The sequence below is a fragment of the Peromyscus maniculatus genome, chromosome X (genome assembly GCF_049852395.1).
Source record: "Peromyscus maniculatus bairdii isolate BWxNUB_F1_BW_parent chromosome X, HU_Pman_BW_mat_3.1, whole genome shotgun sequence".
Taxonomy (NCBI): Eukaryota; Metazoa; Chordata; class Mammalia; order Rodentia; family Cricetidae; genus Peromyscus; species Peromyscus maniculatus.
This window is the reverse complement of record NC_134875.1, coordinates 86,943,099-86,955,494: the sequence shown is the minus strand read 5'-3', so window position 1 is coordinate 86,955,494 and position 12,396 is coordinate 86,943,099.

Sequence of the window (12,396 nt, the reverse complement as noted above, 5' to 3'; positions counted from 1 at the left end):
ATTTCTTCCCAACAAAACTATGACCAAAAATAGAAATTATTTCCTTGTGATGGCTATAAGGCTCCCATATATAAAAAGTCTTTTGAATTGAGTTATAATTGCAATTATGTATGTAAATTTCTAAAATATCACATATCATTATTATTATTATTATTATTATTATTATTATTATTACTAAACAAAATGATTGGACATGTAACTCCTATCAGAAGGATGGGGAAGGTATAGGCTACAGGATGTAGAGTTAAACAAGAGTCCTCTGAAAAGAGAAATAAAACAAAGATTTCTCAGCCTCAATTTTTTTAACCTCAGCATTTAAAATATTGGCTAGTCTGATTAACCTTAAGACTTCTGCACATGGGCAGCTTGTAAGAATGCTGACTTTGGAAGGCCATGCTTTCCTTTTGAGGGATTGATAAAGGGGGATAGGAAAGCTCAACCAAAGAGGAGTTCTTTGTAAAGTCACCTCTAAAGGAATTTGAGGATTTGGAAATTGGTTCCTTTCAGCTATGGGGACACCATAGTCCTTGGAAAGTGTACTTTGTTATGAAATGAATATGTGCAGCTCTCAAAATTCATAATGTTAGGCACTAGATATTTATTGTCAGGGACAATCACCTGTATTTGTAAAACTAAAAGATACTTCTCTTTAATGACAAAACAGTCTCTGATGTTTTCTGTTGCTAATAAGACCCATCAGAGAAACTTGCCTAGAACTAACCAAAATGGCTGAACTGACCTGCCACTTCCTTCCTGGTTGCCTAGAATAACTGTGTATTTCAACATTAAACCCAAACCCTAGGAGAGATACTTTCATCACCCTTTTTTAAAAATGGGCCCTGTCAGAAGCATGAATTCAAACAGAGCATGCTCAAGAACGTTCCCACCTCTACCTGTGACAACAAATCTTTCCTGCATGCCTGTATGAATATGTATGAATTTCTCCAACAAATGCCACTTAGATTTTTTTAAACTCCTTTGAGACAAAGTCTAGCTATGCAGCCCATGCTGAACTTGAAGTAGCAATACACCTGCCTTGGTCTCCTGTGTACTTTGCTTACTGGCCAGACACCTGGTAATCTTCTTGCTTAGCTTACTTGGGAAGACACTGCTTTGGTAATTATTCCCAGTGCTCTTGTACTTGTTTCTGTAATAATAAACTATTCTTCACTCATTTACTTTCTGGTTTTCCTTATACACTTTGTACTCACCAAGACATGAACCCATGATGTTCCATTATAATGTGTTCAAATACTAACCTCTAATTAATGGTATTAAGAAGTGGGGAGTTTGGGATATGATTGGGTCATAAGACAAGATTCCTTATGAACAGGATGAGAAAATATCCTTTTCCTTTCCACCATATGAGAAACAGGGAGAAAAAAAAAGTAGTCTCTAAACCAGAAAGAAGGCCTACAGTAGACACTATGTCTGAATTAATACTGGCTTCGTGGCCTCAAGAACCTTACAAAATACATTTCTGTTGTTTAGGAGCCACTCTGTCCATGATAGTTTGTCATGGCCACCTGCATAGACTAATACCCATAGACATAACCAGGATAAAGACAACAACCGAATGATTACATGAGGAACAGGCTCCTCCAAAAGTCTCAGTTATTGCCCAGTCGCTGACAGCCAGGAAGGGCTTAACTAGCTCCACTAAGTACAGTGATATGAATCTGTGGCAACAAAATAAATACCAACGTCGACACACATGGAAAGAGGATTTGCCACCATTTGATGAGGGACGCAAAATGAATCCCTCCCACCGTTTTTGGATTGGAATTTTGTTGTTTGATCTTGGTTTCTTGAGACAGAATTTCACTTTTGGTAGCTTCTAGCCCCACTTGCCAAATGCTAAGTTTATAGGTATATACCACCAGGCACAGGTGTATTTTACTTTGAAGTGAATAAAAGATGGTAGAGAGATATATGAAATAAAGTCTTTCGGTGTTTCTTGTATTCCTAAAATTTTTAAGAACCAAACAGAGAAAAAAATGAACATTTCTTTCCAGGCATGGTGGTGTATCTATAATCCCAGTACTTGAAAGATAAGAGACAGAGGCAAGAGGGTGGATAATTTGACACTAGCCAGAGATGCATTGAGAGGCTTGTTTAAACAAAACAAAACAAAACAAAAACATTTCCCCCAAGTCTAAGAAGCACCAGGTCCATGGTCTTAACAAAAGCTGGTGTCTTTCCTAAGCCACTTACTGCATTACAGCTGTGATAGTGTGGACAGTTTATAGTAATGTAGACTTAAGATCTCTATGTAGTTTTGGCACCCAATCACCTAAGCATTTGGAACAATTTCCTCTTCAAAATTTTTCTATGGAATTTTATGCACAAAGCTCTCAGTTTGAGTCCCAGCACCATACACACACACACACTCTCTCTCTCTCTCTCTCTCTCTCTCTCTCTCTCTCTCTCTCTCTCTCTCTCTCTCTCTCTCTCTCTCTCTCCTGAGCCTTGAAAAGGTCAAGAAAAGCTGCAGTCATTGCTCCAGCACTGTCTATGCTCTGTAAAATCAGTGAGAAAAATATATGAAGTCATTTATGTAGAAGTGCTTTGAAAGATTTATTTTTGTTATTTTAAATTATGTGTATGTGTGTGGTGATATTTTGTTTGTGCTCTAACAAATAAAGCTCGCCTGAAGATCAGAAGGTGGAGCTAGCCATTAGCTAATGATAGAGGTCTGGAGGTCTATACAGATAGCAGATAGGAAGTGATATGGCTCGGTGGAGAGAAGAAGTGATAAGGTGGGCGGAGACAGGAGCTCAACCCTTTTTCAGTTTGAGAAGGTGAAGAGGTAAGAAGTTTCTAGTGGCTGTTTGCTCTGCTTCTCTGATCTTTTACCTCAGAAAGAAAGAAAGAAAGAAAGAAAGAAAGAAAGAAAGAAAGAAAGAAAGAAAGAAAGAAAGAAAGAAAGAAAGAAAGAAAGAAAGAAAGAAAAGAAAAGAAAAGAAAAGAAAAGAAAAGAAAAGAAAAGAAAAGAAAAGAAAAGAAAAGAAAAGAAAAAAAGAAAGGGCTTAATAGATTGATCAGCATTTAATAGCACGGATTATTCTTGTAGAGGACCAGACTCAGGTCCTCAGAACCCATATAAGATAGTTCACAATTGTCTGAAATGCCAATTCTAGGGAGATCTGATGCCTCTGGCCTCCTTGGGCACCTGTACTTATATATGCACCCACCCACACATATATGCATACATAATTAAAAATAATCCTTTTTAATTCTAAGGATTAAATTACACATAATATATGTAGACATAACTGATACATAAACATTCCTTAATCTGAGTTCAATCTGAGCACTCTTCCATGCTTTTTATTATGATGAATAGCACTAAAGGCAAAGAGCCATCAGAATAATCACAATGATAGTCTTCAGAAAACATTCCTAATGATCACACACACACACACACACACACACACACACACACACACACACACAGTGACACCTGTTCATTATCATCTTATCATCATAGGGCAGTTAAAAGTCATTCTTCTCCAGAAAGAAATTTACATTTTGAGTCAAATAAAAATTCCAGGCTGGGAATAACGGATCACTGGTAGAGAGTTGCCTGCCATGCCCAAGGATACGGGTTCAATTCCCAGAAGAGTTTACAATCCCCTAACCTCGTTTGTGCTGGATTTAATACTATCTTTCAACTTCCTGAATGGTCTTAGAATGTGAAATCACTATCCCCTCTAGGGTTTAAGAACCAGAACCTGAAACCCTGGAGTCATTCATGGTAGCAGACCACCACTAAGCTGGAGTTGCAGGATGTCAGCAAAGCTTCATGCCCTTCGACCTGGTTTATCCAGCTGGGCCTCGATGTTTATCAGCTTGTGTCCATCTGTGTGTCTGCCATTTATGCTGGAATCAGAACCAAACCATTTGACTTAATGGAGCAGTCATCTGGGTCAGGATCAGCCTCTTGCCATTGCACAACACTTTGACAACTTGAAAGAAACAGAAACAAGGAAACCAGATGTTGAGCCCGCTATGGTGGCATATGAACATAAGCACACTTCTTTTTTTTCTGTTAAAAACTTTTTTTCTTCCTTTTTTTATTGAAAACAGATTTTTTTTTCATAAAATGTATTCTGATCATGAATTCTAGTCCCTCATCCCCTCCCAGGTCCTTTCACTTTCCCATCCATCCAGCTCCACACCTTTTTCTCCCTTTAGAAAACAAACAAAACAGAACAGAACAAAACAAAGGAGAAAAAGAAAGGGAAAGCAAGGAAAACACACAAACATGCAGACACACAGAGAGAGACAGAGAAAGTGAGACGGGCAGAGAGAGGAGAGACCATAAAAACACAAAGTCAGAAGCCATAATATATAAACAAAAGAGCAGTAAGGTTAAAAAAAAAAAAAAAAGTGCCCAGACAAGGCATTATGAGACAAATATCTCCCAAAATACAACTGCGTTCATTTGGAATTGCCCGTCTACTGTGGGCATGAGGCCTGCCCTTAAGTATGGTTTGTATAACCAATGAAACTCTGCTGAAGAAAACTATTTTTTCCTTTGCTAGCAGTTATCTGGAGATAGCATATGACTTGAGAATGGGGGCTTGTGTCCACTTCTCTTCTCAGCACTGAGACCCCATATGGCAGGCACAGACAAGTGCTGTCCCTGTTGTGTGCCCTGCTGTATCTAGAAAGCCTTATTTCCTTAGTGTACTCCATCCCCGCTGGCTCTTAAATCTTCTGCCTCCTATTTGCAAAGTTCCATGAACCCTGAGGGGAAAGGTTTGATAGAGACATCCCATTTAGGACTAGGTGTTTCAAGGTCTCTTACTTTTTACATTTTCCACATGTACTTCAAGTAGAAGTTTCTCTGATGATAGCTGAGCAAGACATTGACCTATGGGTATAGCAGGATGTTGTTAGGAGTCATTTTATTGCTGAGTCATTTATTTCTTTAGCAGAATAATAGTATTTGGTTTTTTCCTAGGTCTGTGGTCTATCTAGTCTCAGGTTCTTAGCCACTGAGCAGTGTCAGGCATATATTCCATCTCATGGGTTGGGCCTTAAATCCCACCAAATAACAGTTGGTTACTTCCATAACTTTTGTGCCACTATTGCCCCAGCGTATCGTGGAGGCAGGTCACCATTGCAGATCAAAGGTTTATAGCTGGTGTTTACCTTTCTCTTCTGGTAGTGTGCAGCAGAATATCTTCCAGTACCATGAACACTAGTGAGTAGGAGTTAGTTAGGCACCAGCTCACCTTCTCTGTGTTCAGTGAGTTGTGTTCTTTTTCAGCAAGAGGGCCTTACAATCAGTTCCTGAAGAGCAATTGATAGCCTTGGCAAGAGCCTGAGTTGCTGCTTGGGGGTTCCCGTGGAGCCCCTTTGGACAACAACTCTATTCAATGTAACCCATTCCTGGCAACGGAGGTTTATTTTGGTGAAGAGGGGTGTCTAATTGGGCTTCGTCTCCCCCAATATTTGGAGATTCCATTTAGATTTATGTCATGTATATATAAAATCATACATATGTTAAGAACCGTCTACTGTAGTAGGTTTCTACATGACCCTTCAGATGGCCCTTAGTTTTAGCTGTCCATGCCTATACTCCCTCTTTCTTCCCTCTCTCCATTTAACTCCTTTTAATCCTCCTGTTCCAGCCTCCCTGCAACCCCACCGCTGTCTCTCCATAATTATCTATTCAGTTTCTCCTTCCTGAGGAAATCCTCCCCTTTCCGCCTAGTCCTTTACTCTTCACCTAATCTCTGAGGTTATATGGAGTGTCCCCTGACGGACGGCATCAAAAGACAAGCACACTTCCAGTCTCAAAATGCTGAAGCAGGAGCATCACAAACTCCAGGCCAGCTGGGTCTACCTAGACCATATCTTTAAAAACGCATAAACAACAACAAAGAAACCAGATGTTATGGGGCTTTGGGAAAGTGTAAACTTACTACGTCAGTTTCTGCCTCTTTTCTCCATCTGGGACTGCAGTTAACTTCATTCAAATTTTTCTTTACAATGCTTGGTAGTTGTTTAGGCTTCTCTGTATAAACAAAGAGTGGAAGGAACTTAAAAAAAACTTATCTGGGACTGTGGAAAAAAAGGTAATTTTCCAAATCACATTTTTTATGCTTCAGAATATATTAGGTATGTTTTTAAAAAATGTGTCCTGGACATATGAAATAATATTTTCTACTCTCTATACTTCAAGGATCTAAAGGTCTGTGTTCTGGAAAATCCAAGCCTTCCTTCACAAGCCAGTAAAGTAGCTAAGAACGTTATCTGGCCTGTCAAATTTAAATGTAACACAAACTGGTGTAAAAATAGACGTGATGAGGGAAAAAGGAGGCTGACAAAGACTGATGTCTTCTATCAAGTACTTTAGGAAAAAATGATCTTATTTTCTTCCCTCAACAATTCCATGAAGAAGGTCCTGTTGTTAATTTCATTTTACAGATAACACCTGAAATTCCGGACTTTAACTAGTTGGCTCAGGTCAGCAGAGAATAATCCAGGCCTGAGTCTGAAGCCATTTTTTTTTCCATTGTAATTCAGTCTAACACATAAGCATCTAATCTCTATCCCCTCGTGTTTGGGGGGGCTGGGCATACGTGGAACATCAACATGGAAAAGAATAGTTTTTGGTCACCTGCTGGTAACTATAGCAAATGACTGAAAATTGTACAAGGTTGAGGATTAACAAAAGCTGAAGAGCTGGCTGACAGACTGGCTCCCATGATCACATGTCCAACTCTAGAATTTCCAGACTCGCACAGAGCAGACCATAAAACACTGGCCCTAACTATTTGCAGCCCCACCACACTGCCTTGCCCTTCGTCCCAGCCTGGCCTAAAGCCTTTACAACCATTGGCCCCATTCCCAGTCCGGGCTTGGCGCTGGCCTCGCTCTGCTTTGACTCGAGTTGGCCTAGTTTCTTTCCTTAGCTAAAGCCAAAACTTAAGAACCTTTAGGAGCCGAGGAGCAGCAAATATTTCAAGGAAGGAAAAATCTTCTTCCAAATTTTCTGCACATGCAAGTCTCCACTTACTCACTTATCTCCACACCCCCTTCAGTGTTTCTTGGTGGAAAAAAACCTCTCTGCTTACAGCCTTGAAATGTATCTAGTTTATGAGGAGGCTGAGGCAGGAGAATCCCTTGAGCCCAGGAGTTCATGATCAGCCTGGGCAGCATAGTGAGACCGTGCATTTATTAACCTATGTTAATGCATAGCTACCAAAACTCTTGGGGGACTTTTCCTGTGCTTGTTGCCTTGTTCTTAGTGGTTTGAGGGACTCAACTCAGGCCCTTGCACATGCCAGGCAAGCACTCTATCACTGAACCCTGGCCTTCTAGCAAATTTCTTTTTTTTTTTTTTTTTGGTTTTTCGAGACAGGGTTTCTCTGTGTAGCTTTGCGCCTTTCCTGGAACTCACTTTGGAGACCAGGCTGGCCTCGAACTCACAGAGATCCTCCTGGCTCTGCCTCCCGAGTGCTGGGATTAAAGGCGTGCGCCACCACCGCCCGGCTTCTAGCAAATTTCTTTATCTGTTGTTGTTGCTGTTCTGCATGCGCGCGCACACACACACACACACACACACACACACACACACACACACACACACACACACACGCACACCCCTGCACATACATATGGAAGTCAGAGAATGACTTTGTGGAGTTTTCTTTCCTTCCACCTTCATGTGGGTGCCCGAGAGCAAACTTGGGTTGCCAAGCATGTGCAGCAAGCACTTTTGCCCCTTTACCCACCAAAATTCTTTTTTAATTCCCTGGATTCCTAATTTTCAGTACACTTTCACCTCAGCAGAACCATGTCAAAAGTGCTTACTGGTTAAAAAAAAATGGGCATTTTCTGTGTTCAGTTTGATTCCCAGTTAGCAGCAGTTGAGGGGGGGGGATATTTTGGTTCTCAGAAGCTTATGGGGGTAGTAAAGGCACAGTTATATTACTTTTGAACTTTTTTTAACTTTCAAGAAAGTAGCAACACCTTCCACTTCAACACAGCCCGATGTGCCACCCTGTTTTATGCTATCGCAGAAGGGAGAGCCAGATGTAAGTGCTACACACCCATAATTCCACTAGTAGGAATGCTGAGACAGGAAAGTCAGAGTTTTGAAGCTAGCCTGCGCTACACAGTAAGACTTTCTCAAAATAGGAGGAACATGTGGAGAAGAGGAGGAATAGAGGGGAAACAGATCTGTAAACTGATCGCAAACTTTTCAACATTGCCCAGAGGTTCCCCTGGGAGAGCACAATCTACATTTTAAGCTTCTACTGATGGCCCTTGCACTTCACTTTGCATCTGGTGTTTGCTGGGATGCATACTATAATGTTGTTTGAGAAATGGGCTTGGGCCGGAAAAGAATGAAGAGCCATTGAATGGGAGGCTACTGGAAGGTGGCTGGAGCATAAAATTCTAGCTATGCCAAAGCAGGAAACAGGAAGATCACAAGTTACAGGCCAGTCTGGGCAATTTATGGAAGAGAGAAACAGAGAGAGAAGGAAGGGGAAGGGGGAGGAGAGGGGAAGGGGGAGGAAAGGGGAGGAGAAGAGAGTCCAGAGAAGCAAGTGTGTGGACAAGGATCTGCATTTTTGATTTCATCTACTTCTGTTTCTTGCAGTGCTAGGGATGGAAGGAACCCAGAACTTCACAGCTGCCACGCAAGTACTCTAGCACGGAGCTAAACCATTACATTTTCACTAATCTCAAAAATGATTTAAATCGAGGAACTCACGATACCAGCATTCAAGTCCATGTATTAAGATAGGCTTTTATCCACTAAAAATCTGTTGAGACATTAACAGTCCTCACACAACAATGGTTCTCATTAATGACTTGAGGGAAAATTTCCATTCCCCATTTTGGCTTTCTTATTTTCATACCAGTTTCATCTCTTGTCTGATTTAAGGTTAATAATGAAATAAATGTAATTCAATAACTAGAGTTTACACAGTGCTTTATGTGAGGTCATTTTCATTCATGTCACATAACATATTGCATATGACTAACAGAACTACTAGAAAGATAACATCAGAAAACTAACTGAACTCGTTCCCAACAGCTAACTCTAGTTCCCTTCCTTATACAATAAAAAAGACAAATGCTCAGAATAATATGTCACCGACTGCAAACTAATGTGCAGTTATGCTAACAGTAAAATACCAGAATACAAAGTTTAAAAACTTGGCATTGTGGTGTAGACCCATATCCAACTATTCAGGAAGCAGGAGTAGGAGGAGCCCAAGTTCAAGAGCAAACTGAGTAGCTTATTGAGATCATATCTCAAAAGCCAGTAGGGTAGGAATGCATCTCAGTGGCAGAGAGAGTTTGATTCTCAGAACTGGAATTTTGGTGGTGTTGTTTTCAAGACAGGGTTTCTCTGTGTAGTCCTGGCTGTCCTGGAACTCACTCTGTAGACCAAGCTGGCCTCAAACTCAGAGATCTGCCTGCCTCTGCTCCCCCAACCTGAGTTCTGGGATTAAAGGTGTGCACCACCACCACCTGGCCAGAACCAGAAATTTTAAAATGAAATAAAAAGGTGGGTACAATAGCTGCTGACTGATATCCCAGCACATAGAAGGCTGAGGCAGGGCAAATGCAAAAAGTCTGAGGCATTATAGGATACTCAGTATGAGTTTCAGACAGTCTTGAGCTATTAAGAGAGATGGTTTCAAAAGAACCCTTTTAACATACAATTCTAAGTCAGTATTAACAGGTCATTTCCGAAAATGTACACTAAGTTTTATGCCAGAAATTTTACAAAATGACACTCTACATAAATCAGTAGAAACATACCACATAGGGAGTGCAAACTCCACACACAGTGGACACACAACACATACACAGTGTAACCACAACACATAGTGGACACACACCACAAAGCAGTGGACTCATATCACATAGTCAGTGCACACATAACACACAAGTAGTGCACACACAATGCAAGGTAAGTAGACACATTCCACATAGGCAGTGCACACACAACCCAGAATGAACACACAATACACAGGCAGTGGACACACACTACATAGGTGCTGGACACTCGGATGATTGTCTAAAGAAGAGAAAGTCAAAAGCTAAGGAAATAACTCCAGGGCAGGGTGGCTGCTAACATCCATGAGGTCTGGGGTACCTCCAAAGCATCACAAAGCGGGGAAAACACAGCAAGGTACCCTGGCAAAGTCTCCATATATGCCAGTCATGCTTTCCCTATCACATGGTACCAACACTAACCACAGGAAGGAAACTGCCTTCACACAGCCTTGCTAAGAATGGAGAGTGAATTTGCATTTCAACCATCAGAAAGCTTGATTAGGCCACCAAATCGCACTTATTTTTAGATTTCTTTGGGGCAGTTTTGAGCAGCAGAGGAGGGTGTAACATGAATCTTAAAAGTTCTTATTAATAAAAACAAACCTGGAGCCAGGTATTGGGGTGAATGCTGAAAGATCAGAGAAATAGAAGAAGCCACAGCTAACCTCACCTCTGCTAATTTCTCAGCCGATCCTGTTTCCATGAATCTTCAGACTGAAAGCTTCTGAGTCCTCACCCGAATTGATCTCAGCTGAACTGCTGCTCAAAAGCCTAAAAGCTTAAAAGCTAAAGTTCCAAGTCCTCATGCCTTATATACCTTTCTGCTTCCTGCCATCACTTCCTGGGATTAAAGGCATGTGTCTTTCCCAAGCAAGACATGAGATCTCAAGTGCTGGGATTAAAGGCGTGTGTCATCATGCCTAGTTATTTCCAGTATGGCTTTGAACTCACAGAGATCCGAATGGATCTCTGCCTCCAGAAGGCTAGGATTAAAGGTATGTGTGCCACCATTTTCTGGCCTCTATATCTATCTAGTGGTTGTTCTGTTCTCTGACCCCCCAGATAAGTTTATTAGGGTGCACAATTTATTGGGGGACACACTATCACCACAGGGGAGTTGCCACAAATTTGAGATTAGCTTGATCTAAAAAATGAACTCCAGGATGGCCTGGGCTACATAGAGAGACCCTGTCTCTAAACAAATTGAACTTTGATAATGTCAAATACTACAAGGAAGCCAAGTCCAAACATTAACATTCACTATGTCAGAGTCATCTACTTGGTCTCTAAGGATGCATTTATATAGTTCCTATTCTCCAGATCAGGACACTGAAGCTCAGAAGGGTGAAATAGCTTATCCAAAGTGCACTTAGAGTCCACCCCATATCTTTGAGCAAGAACATCATCTTTTTCTGCTCCTAATGGTACTGGAAATAGAACCCAAGGCTTTGCATTTGCTAAGCAAGCAACCTCTTGATGATCTACAACACCAGCCACTGTTTAATTTTCATTTTGAGAAGAGTGGTGCAGTTGCTCTGACTAACCTTGAACGCATCCTATAGTCCAGGCAGACCTCAGACTCATGACCCTCCTACCTCAGCTTCCTGAATGGCTGGGATTACAGGCCTAAACCACCAGGATCAGCAAAAATCACTTTTCTAGCTCTGTGCTAGTCTGTCTCTGTACTGAAATGCCATTTTATAGCATTAGAAAGCTTTAAAAAAATTCTGTTCTCTTTCTCTTTTCTGTGTCAATACAGGGTCTCACTATGTAGTTCTGGCTGTCCTGGAATTCACTATGTAGACCAGGCTGGCCTTGAATTTACAGAGGTCTGCCTGCCTCCCGAGTGCTGGGATTAAAGGTGTGCACCACTACCTTTCTTAAAAGCTGATGTCCACAGGAAAGCTACAATCTCTCATAGCCTGTGGGACTATAAAATGGTATGAATATCTTCTTGTCCTACTTTATGCTCCCTTTCCCAGCCTTATACCATAGATCTCATCCAGACTTTGGACTGTATTAGGGTACCTGCTTGGTAGTAAATGTGTTCACTTGTTTCACTTGTTCATTGTTTTGGCTTTTTATAAGGCAAGATCTTGCTACATAGCCCTAGCTGACCTCAAACTTGTGGCCAAACTTCTTGCCTCAACATCCCAGATGCTGGGATTACAGGTATGTTCCACTATGCCCATATGTCCACTATGTCTGTTTTTGTTTGGTGTGTGGGGTGAGGCGTATCCATATGTGCACATGCTTATGGAGGCTAGAGGTCAACCTCAGATGTCATTTCTTAGGCACTATTTACAGCCCCCCCCCCACCATCTTGAGACAGAATCTCTCACTGGCCTGGGCTCATTGATTAGGCTAGAAGGGCAAAGCTGCAATCTTCAGTGACCAGCCTGTCATCGCCTCCCCAGACCTGGGATTATAAGCACACTCCATCACTCCTAACATTCTGACATGGGTTCTGGGGAAGGAACTCATGCTCTTGTGCTGTCAAGCATTCACAGACTGAGCCATCTCTTCAGCCTCTTTTATTTTTGTTTGGTTTCTTGGTTTGAGAGTTGGATTTTTGTTGTT